This window comes from Boleophthalmus pectinirostris, unplaced genomic scaffold (genome assembly GCF_026225935.1).
Source record: "Boleophthalmus pectinirostris isolate CB_2022bp ecotype Guang Dong unplaced genomic scaffold, ASM2622593v1 HiC_scaffold_23, whole genome shotgun sequence".
Classification (NCBI taxonomy): domain Eukaryota; kingdom Metazoa; phylum Chordata; class Actinopteri; order Gobiiformes; family Gobiidae; genus Boleophthalmus; species Boleophthalmus pectinirostris.
In genome coordinates, this window is record NW_026571207.1 from 5,409,814 (window position 1) to 5,421,999 (window position 12,186).

At 39.1% G+C, this 12,186-nt stretch overlaps 1 non-coding gene across 1 annotated transcript; it reads left to right on the forward strand.

Annotated features, from left to right (window-relative positions):
* Positions 1-204: 204 nt before the first annotated feature.
* Positions 205-276, forward strand: trnaa-cgc (transfer RNA alanine (anticodon CGC)). Its single transcript has one exon. It is a non-coding gene; the product is annotated as a tRNA-Ala (tRNA).
* The last annotated feature ends 11,910 nt before the right edge of the window (positions 277-12,186 follow it).

Below are 12,186 nucleotides of genomic sequence, written 5' to 3' on the forward strand. Positions count from 1 at the left end.
CAAAGACGGAGCATCCAAATCCACTTTATTTGAATGCACTGCCTCCTCAATCGTTGTGGTCGAGTGGTTAAAGCTTTTTGAGTGAAGCAAGGATTTGTTGATTTCATTTCATTGACCAATAAATACATTTGGGGCTTTCTCCACGATCAATAATTCAGAAAAGTAGCTGTTGTTTATTTCTGAGCTTTTTTTCCTCTTCAGACAGGGGATGTAGCTCAGTGGTAGAGCGCGTGCTTCGCATGTATGAGGTCCTGGGTTCAATCCCCAGCATCTCCAAACAGTATTTTCTTTATGGCACTCTGTAAAAGACAAATGCACGAAATCACAAGGTGCTTTTACTTTGCTTTGCTTTAAGTTGTTCTTTAAAACTAGAGAAGATGAAGCTTAGAAAATAACATTGTGATTATTAATTTTGCCAATAACATTTGAGGCCACTTTCAGAATTAATAACTACAGCTTAAGTGGCCTTGGTAAAGCATAGACTAAGACTTCGTTCACAATGGACACAGAGATTATTAAGACTCATTCAGGTTTAATAACTACTTCATTTAAGGGTTAGGAGTAGGTTAGTACTGAAGAATTTGTCTGATTCAACTAAATTATTTGATTTCTCTCCAAACACATTAGGATATACTTATTTTGCGCACATACACAGGTTTAGAACAGCTTTGTCTCATGGTCAAGTGAAGCACGGGTGGCGTATGTGATCGATAGAATACTTTACAAGGTCACAAGGTGCAACTTTTACAATATATTCTAATGGAAAAAATATTTAACTCATTTACATGATTAATGTTGAGTACCGCACTTTTAGTAGTAAAGTTCTCTGTAAGAGTGAATAGAGCTCAGGATAATAAAAGCTGGTTTATTGTGCCATGTTTGACGCGCAGAACAGAGCTGCATCTCTCTATGGAAAAGCAACAAAACGGAAAAGAACTGTGGAGTAACCTGATAAACTGTGGGGTCACTACTACTGGGTATTACACTTCTATGGGGTATTAACTGCTAACACAAAATAAAAACAGATATCTGAATCCTCCCTGAATCCTTTTGCACTCAGGGTTCGAATAGGGCCCGGGAGAGATCGCTAAATGACTCAAACATGCATGGATGACATCTAAAACCTCCAATCTAATCGAACTTTACTTGTACAGCACATTTTACCAACACAAGGTCTCCAAAGTGCTGCACAGAGTAGGCACAATATAAACACATTAAATAAAAGAAAGCATAAAATAAATAATAATAATAATAATAATAATAATAATAATAATAATAATAATAATAATAATAATAAATAAAATAAAATCAATAAAAGACAGAAGATCACACGTTTTTCATGCTGTGTTAAAAGTGTATGTAAAAAAAAATATATAGAAGTGTGTTTTTAAACAAGACTTATAAGAATCGACTGCTGCACAGAGTAGGCACAATATAAACACATTAAATAAAATAAAGCATAAAATAAATACATAAATAAGTCCAAAAAAAAAAAAAAAAAATAATAATATAATAATAATAAATAATAATAAATAAAATAAATAAATAAATAATAAATAAATAAATAAATAAATAAAATCAATAAAAGACAGAGGCTCACACGTTTCTCATGCCGTGTTAAAAGTGTATAAAATAAAAATATATGAAAGTGAAGACTTAAAAGAATCGACTGAAGGGGCGCTCTGAGATTACGTTTACACTGAAACGTATCACCATATCACTGTATCGGAAACTATTTGCATCCACACACGTCGTTTGGATATGGATGGATGAATGGATGGACAAACGTGTGCAATTTTTTTTTTTTTTTTTATTATGTGCAAATTAGCGTATCTCAAAAAAAAGTGCAATTTAAATATATATAAAATGCAAAGTGAATGATAGTGCATGTGTGAATACTTTGTACAGTAACAAACGGCCTGCATGTTACAGTTATAATGATGTTTCTGTATCAAAAACATACTCCTTGTGTTTTGTTTTCATTAGCACATGTACTTATGTAATACAGGAAGTGCTCCATTGTGTTTTTAAACTCCATACACCTTCATTAGAATCATTTGGACAATTTAAACCCTGTGATCACCAAACTCTACTTTACTAAACGTTAAAGATAGCTGAAAACTACCAGTACATGACATAACAAGGTGGAACAGAGCGTTTTGTGCTTTGGAGATGTAGACAGACAGAAAGGATTACTTCAACATGTCTGAATGAAACAAAAAACAACTCCAGTTCTGTTTTTAATGACGCAACAATGATATAGCATCGCTTAAACGTCAGTGGAGTCAGTTTCTGCGTAATCCTTTTTTTTAATGGTCCCATAACAAAGAGACATTGTGAGCAGTCGCTTAAAGTCTCTGTCTCTAAAACCTTCAAATCAGGCAAGAAATCTCAGGGTAATAATGTACTCAGGCTTGAACTTTAAACATTAAATAACATCTGCAGCCTTTTACCATCTAAAAACACAGCAAAAATCAAAGGTTTACTGTCTAAAGCAGACTTGGAGAGACGTATTGTGTTACTTATGTGTTTGTCTCTGGTAGGTTAGACTCTTGTAATGTTCTGCTCACTGGCCTCTCCAAACGAGCTGTGAGACGCTGCAGTGCATCCAGAACTCTGCAGCTCGGGTCCTGACTCCAACCAGGAAGTGCATAGTAAAATTAGAGCACAATAGTCAATACTCTGACATGTTAGTGACATATGAACCATCTCACACTCTGAAGAGCTCAGGGTCTGGCCTCCTGCTGGTGCCCAGAGTCACGACTAAACAAGGGGAGTCAGCGTTTCAGATTCATGCGACTAAAACCTGGAACAATCTGAACATGTGAGACAGACTCTACTTTGACTCTGTTTAAATCAGGCTCAAAACAGTTCTGTTTAGCTGCGTATGACTGAGGCTGCATTCAGACTGCAGCCTGAAGTGACCCAAATCCAATTTTTTGGCTTCTAAGTGACCTGTATTTGACCTTTTAATGACAGTTTGATCACAGATCAGATTTTTTCAAATGCGACCCAGGCCACTTGGATATGTGGTCCTAAAACCCATACATATCTGATCTTTTGACATGCGACTTCAGTTTGAACGGCCAAAGCGCATTCATTCCACCTACACGTTATCAACAAGCCACAAAAGTCACTATTCTGAGCTGAAGTAGGCGAAAATTGTTAATGAACTCCGTGTCACTGAAGTGAAGCACATCACCACTCACCACTCTTGGCTCCGTCTCCACATCCACACGTTCCTTTCAACGGACGTCGCTGCCACTGCCCCACAAAACGCCAAGGCCAAAAACCTCGTCCTTCTCCTTCTCAGTCTCCTCCTTAAAACAAGTAAGTTGTTCATGTTCGGGCTCCGGTACGAGAGGAACTTTAAAATCTCCAGGTGCTCAATGCTCGCGCTCATGTTTGGACAACTTCTGTAAACACAGAGCACGCTCGCTGCGGTTCATCGTGTCTCCAGTGCACATGCGGGACACTTTTGGGCTGTTTAACGTTCACACAGGGGATCACATACAAGTCGCATTTAATTGGAAATGTGAACGACCTCGCAAAAACATCGGATTTCACAAAAAAATCGCAATTGAGCGTTGAGCCCTGCAGTCTGAACGTAGCCTAAGACCCCGTTTACACTGAAACTAATCTGCATATCACCATATCACTGTATTGGAAACAATCTGCGTCCAGACATGTCGTTTCTGTATTCGCAATCAAAGCCTTCCCTGTCCACACAGTAACGCAAAACCGCCTGGAATGCTAGTCACGTGATAGGCTGATGTCACGTCCTCACGACGCCCGGATGTCATGTGAGCAGTAAAAACAAGGAAGTTCGGTAACACTTTGTAATAACTACACCTTATTTAGCCTTAATAAAGCATGAACAAAGGCTCAATTAATAATGAACAAAGATTTAATTAATAATGATTCATGCTTAGTAACTACTTAATTACTACCTTAATTAGCACTTGCACTTAATTTGCCTGTGCTGTAAATAGTTACTCATAATTATTTCATACTTAATTACTCATGGACTAACCATTTGAACATTTATTAATCATTAATAAGCTATGAGAGAATGATTTACTAATAATGTAATGCAATGATAATTCAGGCAGCTGTTATCTGTTAGTTAAGTCTTTTTGAGAGCTTTTCTAAAGTGCAGACGAATTATGCTTTATTAAGCATTTACTAAACATGAATCATTATTAATTAAATCTTTGTTCATTATTAATTAAGTCTTTGTTCATGCTTTATTAAGGCTAAGTAAGGTATAATATAATAAAGTGTTACCGGAAGTCCAAATTTGCAGCAGCTGATTTTGAGCCGAGGGAGAAGGCAAGTGTAAAAACAGTCTTTTTGTGAACCGACGACGAGGTTCAGTTGTTACTTAGCGTAACACTGGATTTAAGACAAGCACGGCGGCTCAGAGTGAGGACTGACTCGTTTCTGTGTCCGCAAGCCTTCCCCTATCCACACAGCTTTGAGCATATTTGTTTACGTCTTACAGAAACAAAACTTAAAACCAGCTAAAGTGAATAAACTGAGCGCTCAAAAAACAGCTCGCTATTGTGCGCTGATGCGGTTCAGCTTCTGTCGGACTAGAGGACATGACTCAGTGGAATATGAGTGTTCTTTCTGTGACAGAGGGGTGTTCTGCTGATGGTGAGTCTGTTCTGTGTTTCTATCACATTGGAGATGGTTCATGTTAAACTTTTCAGAGATTATACGTCTGCAGGTCGTACACACAGACCGTATTTATGAATGGACAAATTTCCTAGCCTCTTAGCGTTTTGCCGGTGAATTACTTCATGGCGCATAGACCTACGTCAGAGTATCAGTGGCAGCACCAGGTCGTTCCGTCTCTGGAGCCGTTTTCAGTCGAATTAGTGTGGACAAACACTGCATCTGCAACGAAAACAACTCGAATACGTACTAGTGTGGACGGGGCTTGAGAGGTTTTCATTTTTCATTCCGTACTCTTCTCTCTTTTTAAATTTATGATGACTATTTATGTTTTGATTTGTTTTTATTGTGATTTTAATAGAGCCCGACCGATATATCGGTTGGCCGATATTATCAGCTGATATGGGCAACTTTAGGCATATCGGCCATCGGCCCTAAGCTAACCCTAAGCTATCGGCCGATATACTTGCTGATAGGGGCCGATATTTCACGTGGGCATGTTATACCTCGTTATAAAGCTTAGACTCTCTACATTCTGTTCATTTAATCCAATTTACAGACAGATAAATGTCCTAATATGTGGCTCCACATCAGTATTTATCTACGGAGTCATTTGTGTGTGTGTGTCCGTACTGTCCCTGAACACACCACAGAGTCGCGTCACTCACGTGTGTTTGTTTACACCTGCAGACACAGATCCAAACACTGAGATTATATTCTTTTTACGGACAATCGGTTTGAGTCTGGATTAAAAGGACATTTATTAGTGCAGATTTGTGATGTGAGGAGGAGCCTGTATGAGCGGTGAGTGTTGGAAATATGTCGACTCTGAAGCTAGTTTTTGTCATTTGTTATGGGTTAGCTGCTGTAGCTCCCGCACATAAACAGACTGTTTTCTATTGGTCTGTTCTAAAGTGACTATATTGGCCGTATATTTGCTACTGGACCTGCACTGATATGTAAATGAGCTGTGAATAGACGTGTGAATTATGACATTTGCGCATATAATTAATTACCGCGGCGCGCACGTATTTACGGCTAAAGGCTAATAGCGCTACTTTCTTTACTAGTTATGGGTCGGTCGCGAACGAAATGACTCTTAGAACCGGCTCTTTGAAGGGAACGACGGGAGCCTGATCCTTATTGGGAGCCGTGTTTTCTCTTTCTCTCACTTTTTTTCTCTTCACGCCGCGTGCAGATTCGTGGTTTGACAGCGGCAGCGGCTAAAAACGAAACTTTGAGAAATTTGCGTGTACGTAGGATTAAAAAAAAAAAAAAAAAAAAAAAAAAACGAGCATATTTGACTGTAGTTTAGCATAAAATAAATAAGTCCCGGTTTAGTCCTTTTTCAGTCCTGGTTTAGACCTGGTTCAGTCCTGATTCAGTCCTGCTTTAGACGTGCTTTAGTCCTGCTTGCAACAAAACAATCTGAAGAGCCACTTGGGAGCCAAAAGAACCAGCAGCTTTTAGTGAGCCGAGCCAAAAGAGCCGGTTCTCTAAAAAGAACTGGAATACCCATCACTAGTGTCTAGAATGTGATGCAAAAATGCCATTAAGTCAACCTACTGTCTGTAAATATGATGTAAAGAGGCAGAATAACAATAAATGTTGCCTAAATAAACTCAATTTAAAATCCACCAGAGCCAAACCTAAGTTTTTTTTAAACAATTCAACATTTACAGTGAATTTTTACATCACTAAATATATCGGCGATTATATCGGCTATCGGCAGCTCCAACTTCCATTATATCGGTTTCATATCGGCCACAGCAAAATCCATATCGGTCGGGCTCTAGATTTGAATGTATTTCTTATTCTGTAAAGCACTTTGAATTACTTTGAATATGAACTGTGCAGTACAAATAAACTTGCCTTATTGTGATGACTAAATCCTGATGTCTGTTACAAAAAAAACTGCCACATTTTGTCCACAACCTCACCTCTTGATCCTCAGCCCTTCCTGTTTGTGTGCTTTTCTATATTCCGCCTGCTTCGTTCCGTGCTTTGACGTAATGGCCTGGCCGCGGCGTGCGTACTCCTGAACTCGCATCTGCCACATTTGTTTTAGGAGCGCAGAGCAGCACTTTTGTAACTCGTGATTGAATGCCAAACACACCAATTCCAGAGTGTGACATTGAGTGCGCCCTCCTCACCCCGAGCAGCAGTGGGCGCCGCTCTGCAGAATGGCTCATTGTGAAGCTGTGTTTAGACTGTCAGGCCCGCTTTTATGGGACACAGCATGAGAGGATCAAATATTATAGATGCTCCAGACTGCTCCAGGAGGGTCATCCGGAGGCCCACGCTTCAGCTGCTGCATACTGATAGATGCAGGGGAGGACGCTCAAGTTTGTCAGATAAGAACACGTCCGTATGTTCAGGCTTCTGTTGGTCAAGATGGTTTGTTAAAAATCCTTTGTTTGTGACTTGAATTCTTGGTACAGATTTATAAAAGCAAAACGACGCCGATTTCTTCAGGCGTCGGTGTTGATTTAAGATGATTTAAAGGTGCATTGTGTTACTTTCAGGGTCTTTTCTGATCTTGCTTTGTATCTTCATGGAGACCGAACCAGAGCAAGTTACTTATTTGTCTCCAAAACCAAAAAGAAAAAAACAGATAATGATTCTTTTTTTCAGTTTTTGATTTTGAGTTTAAATGAATAATGGAAAAAAAAAAACAAACAAACAAACAAAAAAAGAACAGATAACAGCCATTTCCTGTTTCCATGAATTAAACTGGATTGCAGGACTTAACTATGACTGAACCAGTCTCAGTCCTGATCTGGTTCCAGTCTCAGTCCAGGTGTCAGTCATGGTCTGGTCCTGGTCTGGTCCTGGTCTGGTCCCAGTCTCAGTTCTGATCTGGTTCCAGGTCTCAGTTCTGGTCTGGTCCAGGTCTCAGTTCTGGTCTGGTCCACGTCTCAGTTCTGGTCTTAGTACGGGTCCGGTCCTGGTCTCAGTCCTGGTAAGTTCTACTAAATAATCACCAGTATGTTTTAAGTTTTACAGTCGCTGCTCACAAACCCAGAAATACCAAAAAAAGTAATACCAAAGTCCTTCTAGATAAAGAAAAGTTACTTATTCAGGGCTTGGCTGAAAGTAGCTCCATTGGGACAGTGTTTGTCTACTGATTCCAAGGTTGGTGGTTCAAATCCTGCTCTACCCAAAAAAAAAAAAAAAAAAACATCATTGGTTGAGCAGTCAGACCCACTGACCTACAGGTTGGCGGTGCGATTCTAGCTCCCACAGATGAATGCTGTGTTCTTGGGCAAACTTAAATTGTACAAAAAGGGTGAGTTGTAAAGCGCTTTGTGTGCCTTGAAGTTGGAAAAGAACTTTAAATTTACCATTTATTTTAGTAAATATTAGACATATACTTAATTATTTTACAACAGCAATGCAATTAATTATGACAATATGTTATATATTTTACTTAATTTGTTTACATGAATATGACTTCTAACTTAAAAAAAAAAAAGAAAGTTATAGTTCATGACTGTTAATCGTGGTGGTAAGTACATTTTACTTAATACTGACAAGTCAATTGTACCTGATATAACAGCAGTAAAATTTACTTTAAAAGTGCTAGTGCAAATTGTTATGAGACTTTTTCTTGTAAATCTTACAAGTTATTATTATTATTTTTTTTTTTCAGTGAAGGTAACGGACCCCCAACCAAAAAGTTACATAGTGCATCTTTAAATTTGACACACTACAGAACTAACTTGTTAAGCCAAGACACAATTCTCTTAAACTAATGAACTATAAATAAAACATTTAATAAGTGTCTCTTCTTTGACTATAGTCATTTTGATCCTACAGTGTCAGTTTGAACCCACTCTGCATGACCCTGGAGTTTTTCTTTCGCTGTTCTGTCCCTAAATCAAGATGTGAACATTAATACCAGACCAATGAGCTGGCCTTTTTCCCTCTAACACCCTCTCCACTGATTAGCTCGTTGCTACTTGCGCTCTGATTTCCAAATATGGAACTCGGCTCCAAATTAACCTCCGTTGGCTTCATTTGGTTGATGCTGAGCGGTGCTGGTGACGTCACGCTCTGGCCTTCAGAGAGAAAGTAGCAGGTGCTCTCTCTCCAGGCTACAGAAGAACTGCACCAGTGTCTGTTTGGAGGCAGAATGAGTCCACCTCTTCAGACACGTTTCAGATAGAGTTTGATAGTGTTTTTGGTTGCACCTAAAATTCATTAAAATAATATTCTTTTTTTTGTTATTTGCTGTTATAAGACAGAGCTTTACTGAGAGAAACGGGTAAAAACTGTGGTGAAGCAAATTAACTAATTATGGATTGAACATATACCTTTTCATTCATGTTTTTTTATTATTATTTTTTTATTTCCATGATTATTTACACTGTAGATTCTCACTGAAGCATCAAAACTATGAATGACACATGTGAAATGTAGCAAACAACAAAATAAACTCATAATAACTCCAAACTGGTTTTAGATTAAAGACATATTGTGCTTGTTTGTGCTCTATGGTTATAATCTATGACACCCGGGGATGATTCTGTTAGAACATGACCATTTTACATTTTAATATTCATCCAAAGCAATGAAAACAAGTCCACTGATCTCTGCATTAAAAAAAAAAAAAAAAAACTGCATGATGCCGAAGAATTCTATGCATATCACCAGTTAAGAAAATAAAATTGGAGAACAAAGTAAGTGCGTCACAGTGAGCGTGGAGCGGTGATGGTGAACACAGAGTTTGACTGGAACAATGACGTCTTGAATACAGGAGAGATACATTCAGAGACGTGTGAATCACTCTACTGTAAATGCCACTACAAGGTTGTGCCTTGATCCTGTCAGATCTCAGAAGCTCAGCAGGGCTGGACCTGGTCAGTACTTGGATGGGAGAACACTGGGAAAATCAGGTGCCACAGTGGAGCTCCAGTTGTTGTGTCGTTGTGTCCTTAGGCAAGACACTTCACCCACACTGCCTAGTATGAAAGTGGTGTGTGTTGGTGGTGGCTGGAGCAGATGGTGCAGGTTGTCAGTCTGCCCCAGGGCAGCTGTGAAACAATCGTAACTTATCACCACCAAGTGTAGAGTGAATGAATAATGCTCTGTAAAGCGTCTTTGAGTGTCCAGAAAAGTGCTATATAAAACTGATCCATTATTATTATTATTAAGGGTGAAGGGAAACAACTATAACATGGCAAATTTATAGTTGTTTCGATTTTGCTGAGTAGGTCTGCTTTAAAATTATTTTAAAAGTAGCCAAACTGTCCAAGCAAGCCAAACTACTCTGGCTTGCACATTTGTCATTTCTTGACCCTGACGCAGCACAGCTGTGAAGTGAAAACCATTTCAGACTTCATCAGGAAGCCCATTGAGAGAAGGCCAAGGGTTTGCAGCGCTGTTGACAAAGCAAATAAATATGAAGTTATTTCACTTTTTTCTCCCATACGTCTTACCTCATATATATATTTGACGTCTTCTGTATGTATCTAAAATGTAATAAGCAGCAAACATAAAGAAAAGCCATTAGGACGTGTGTCCAAACTTCTACTGACAGTGTGTATCAGTGTCCTGACCATCCTGCTCTACGTCCCACAGACGTGTGCACAGACTTATCTGTAGTTGCCACAGTGCAGCTCACACGTCTGTCACGTCGAACGCTGGTGTGACAGAGAGGGCTCCAGCGGCTGACATCGATCCCGCCGAGGCCTCTCGCTGTGGGGCCACTCTTCCATCACAGAGCCCATACCGCCCATAGCTCCTCACTCCATATAGAACCTGCCTTATCTTTGAAGTCAGGAAATGAACACAACCTAACGTCAAACACGGCTGCCCTGCTCACTGGCTCCAAGTCCAATAAATCCAAATGATGTCACCTTCACCCGAATAACACCTTTGTCTGTCTGTGGAGCGATACAAAAAGCATAGTAAAAGAGTTATATGTCTGGCACCTCCATGCTATAATATTGCTTTGCCTGCAGTGGCGTAGAATTTTTGAACTTTAAGCAACAGTATCTCATGTTTTAATAGAATTTGTATTGATTATGGAAATTCTGTCAGCAGACTAGTTGTTGTCAGCAAAACTCCGCTCTGGCCTTATAAACTCACCCATAGCTGTGAATAATCTGGATGCTGCGTTAACAAAGTGAGGAATACGTTTGGGCCGCTGAAGTTTCTCTGTCTTTTATATTTTAAATACAGTAAAATTGAGCACAGTGACTTTAAATAAAGCTAAAAACAGTAGCTGTAAGCTTTTGGCAAAGCATCCACCCACTTAGTAAAGTCAGCAATAGGCTAAATCACTGTTTCCCAAAGACTGGTTCGCAAGAGATTTTTTTGGGTCGCCTTGTCATGATCTGCATGTACGTCTGCAAGCTACACTTCTGACACATGAGAGAGCGACTGAATATCCTGTCCACAGCAGGGCCAGTGTTTCTATGCTTATTCCTTTCACTTCTACATCTATGTGTGAATTGGGATTTTCTGTGCTCACAAAAATAAAGACAAAGCACAGAAACAGACTGAATGCTGCGCCTGATCTGCTGCTGCGTCTCCTCCTGCACCTGGACTGGAACACGCTACAAAAACACACACAGGCCCACCTATCTCATGAGAAATGTTGAAATGTTAAGACATGTTTTGTATAATTTCTTATCTTTTTGTACTTATTCTATTGACTATTTTGTCCCAGTATTGCTGGTTTAATGACTGTTTTTTCATTGTTTTCATGATCACTCAGTCAACAATAAAATATCCTCATTATTGTTCAGTAATGTTCAAATCCACCTTTATTTTGTGATTTATGAATAATGTCTCTTGACTTGGGTCACGAAGGTTTGTGACTTTTAAAATATGGGTCCCCAGGAAAAAAAAAAAAAAAAAAAGTTTTGGAAACATTGGGCTAAATGATAAGAATGAGCTCATCAAAGGTTTTTAAAAACATCCACAAACACTTCCTGAAGACGTCACCATTACTTCATCCATGAATGAATCAGAAACACAGATTTTTTTTGTGTGTGCCTGTTCTATAATAGAACGTGAGCCCTTTAGGTTTGGCGTGTTTGAGAGAATGCTCAATGCTTCCAAGTCGTTCATGGTGAAAGAGAATGCACAAAAGCACAGACATGTACAGTACAGATTTATTTCTAAGGAGGTCTTGACATATATCCACTACTTCTAATTATGAATCCTTTTCATGTTAGATAATCAGGACGTGTGCAATGCATTATAAACTGGGAGGACTGACTGCAAGAGGTAAGTAATCAGAAATACATGTGGTAAGGAGCCGTAAGGTACTGTATTTTTCGCATTAAGCGAAACAAACGGACGACATACCGGACACCTCAGCTCAGGCGTCCACGATCCATTGGCGGATTGTGACGTAATTTGCCCGACGTTGCCTCCTTGTCTTGGTGAATGTGTTTTATGAATGTGAATGTGAGTGGATCATTTAAGTTTTTTTTTTTTTTTTTTTCCTACGAAGACACAAATATACATTGAATAAGAATGTGTTTAATTCAG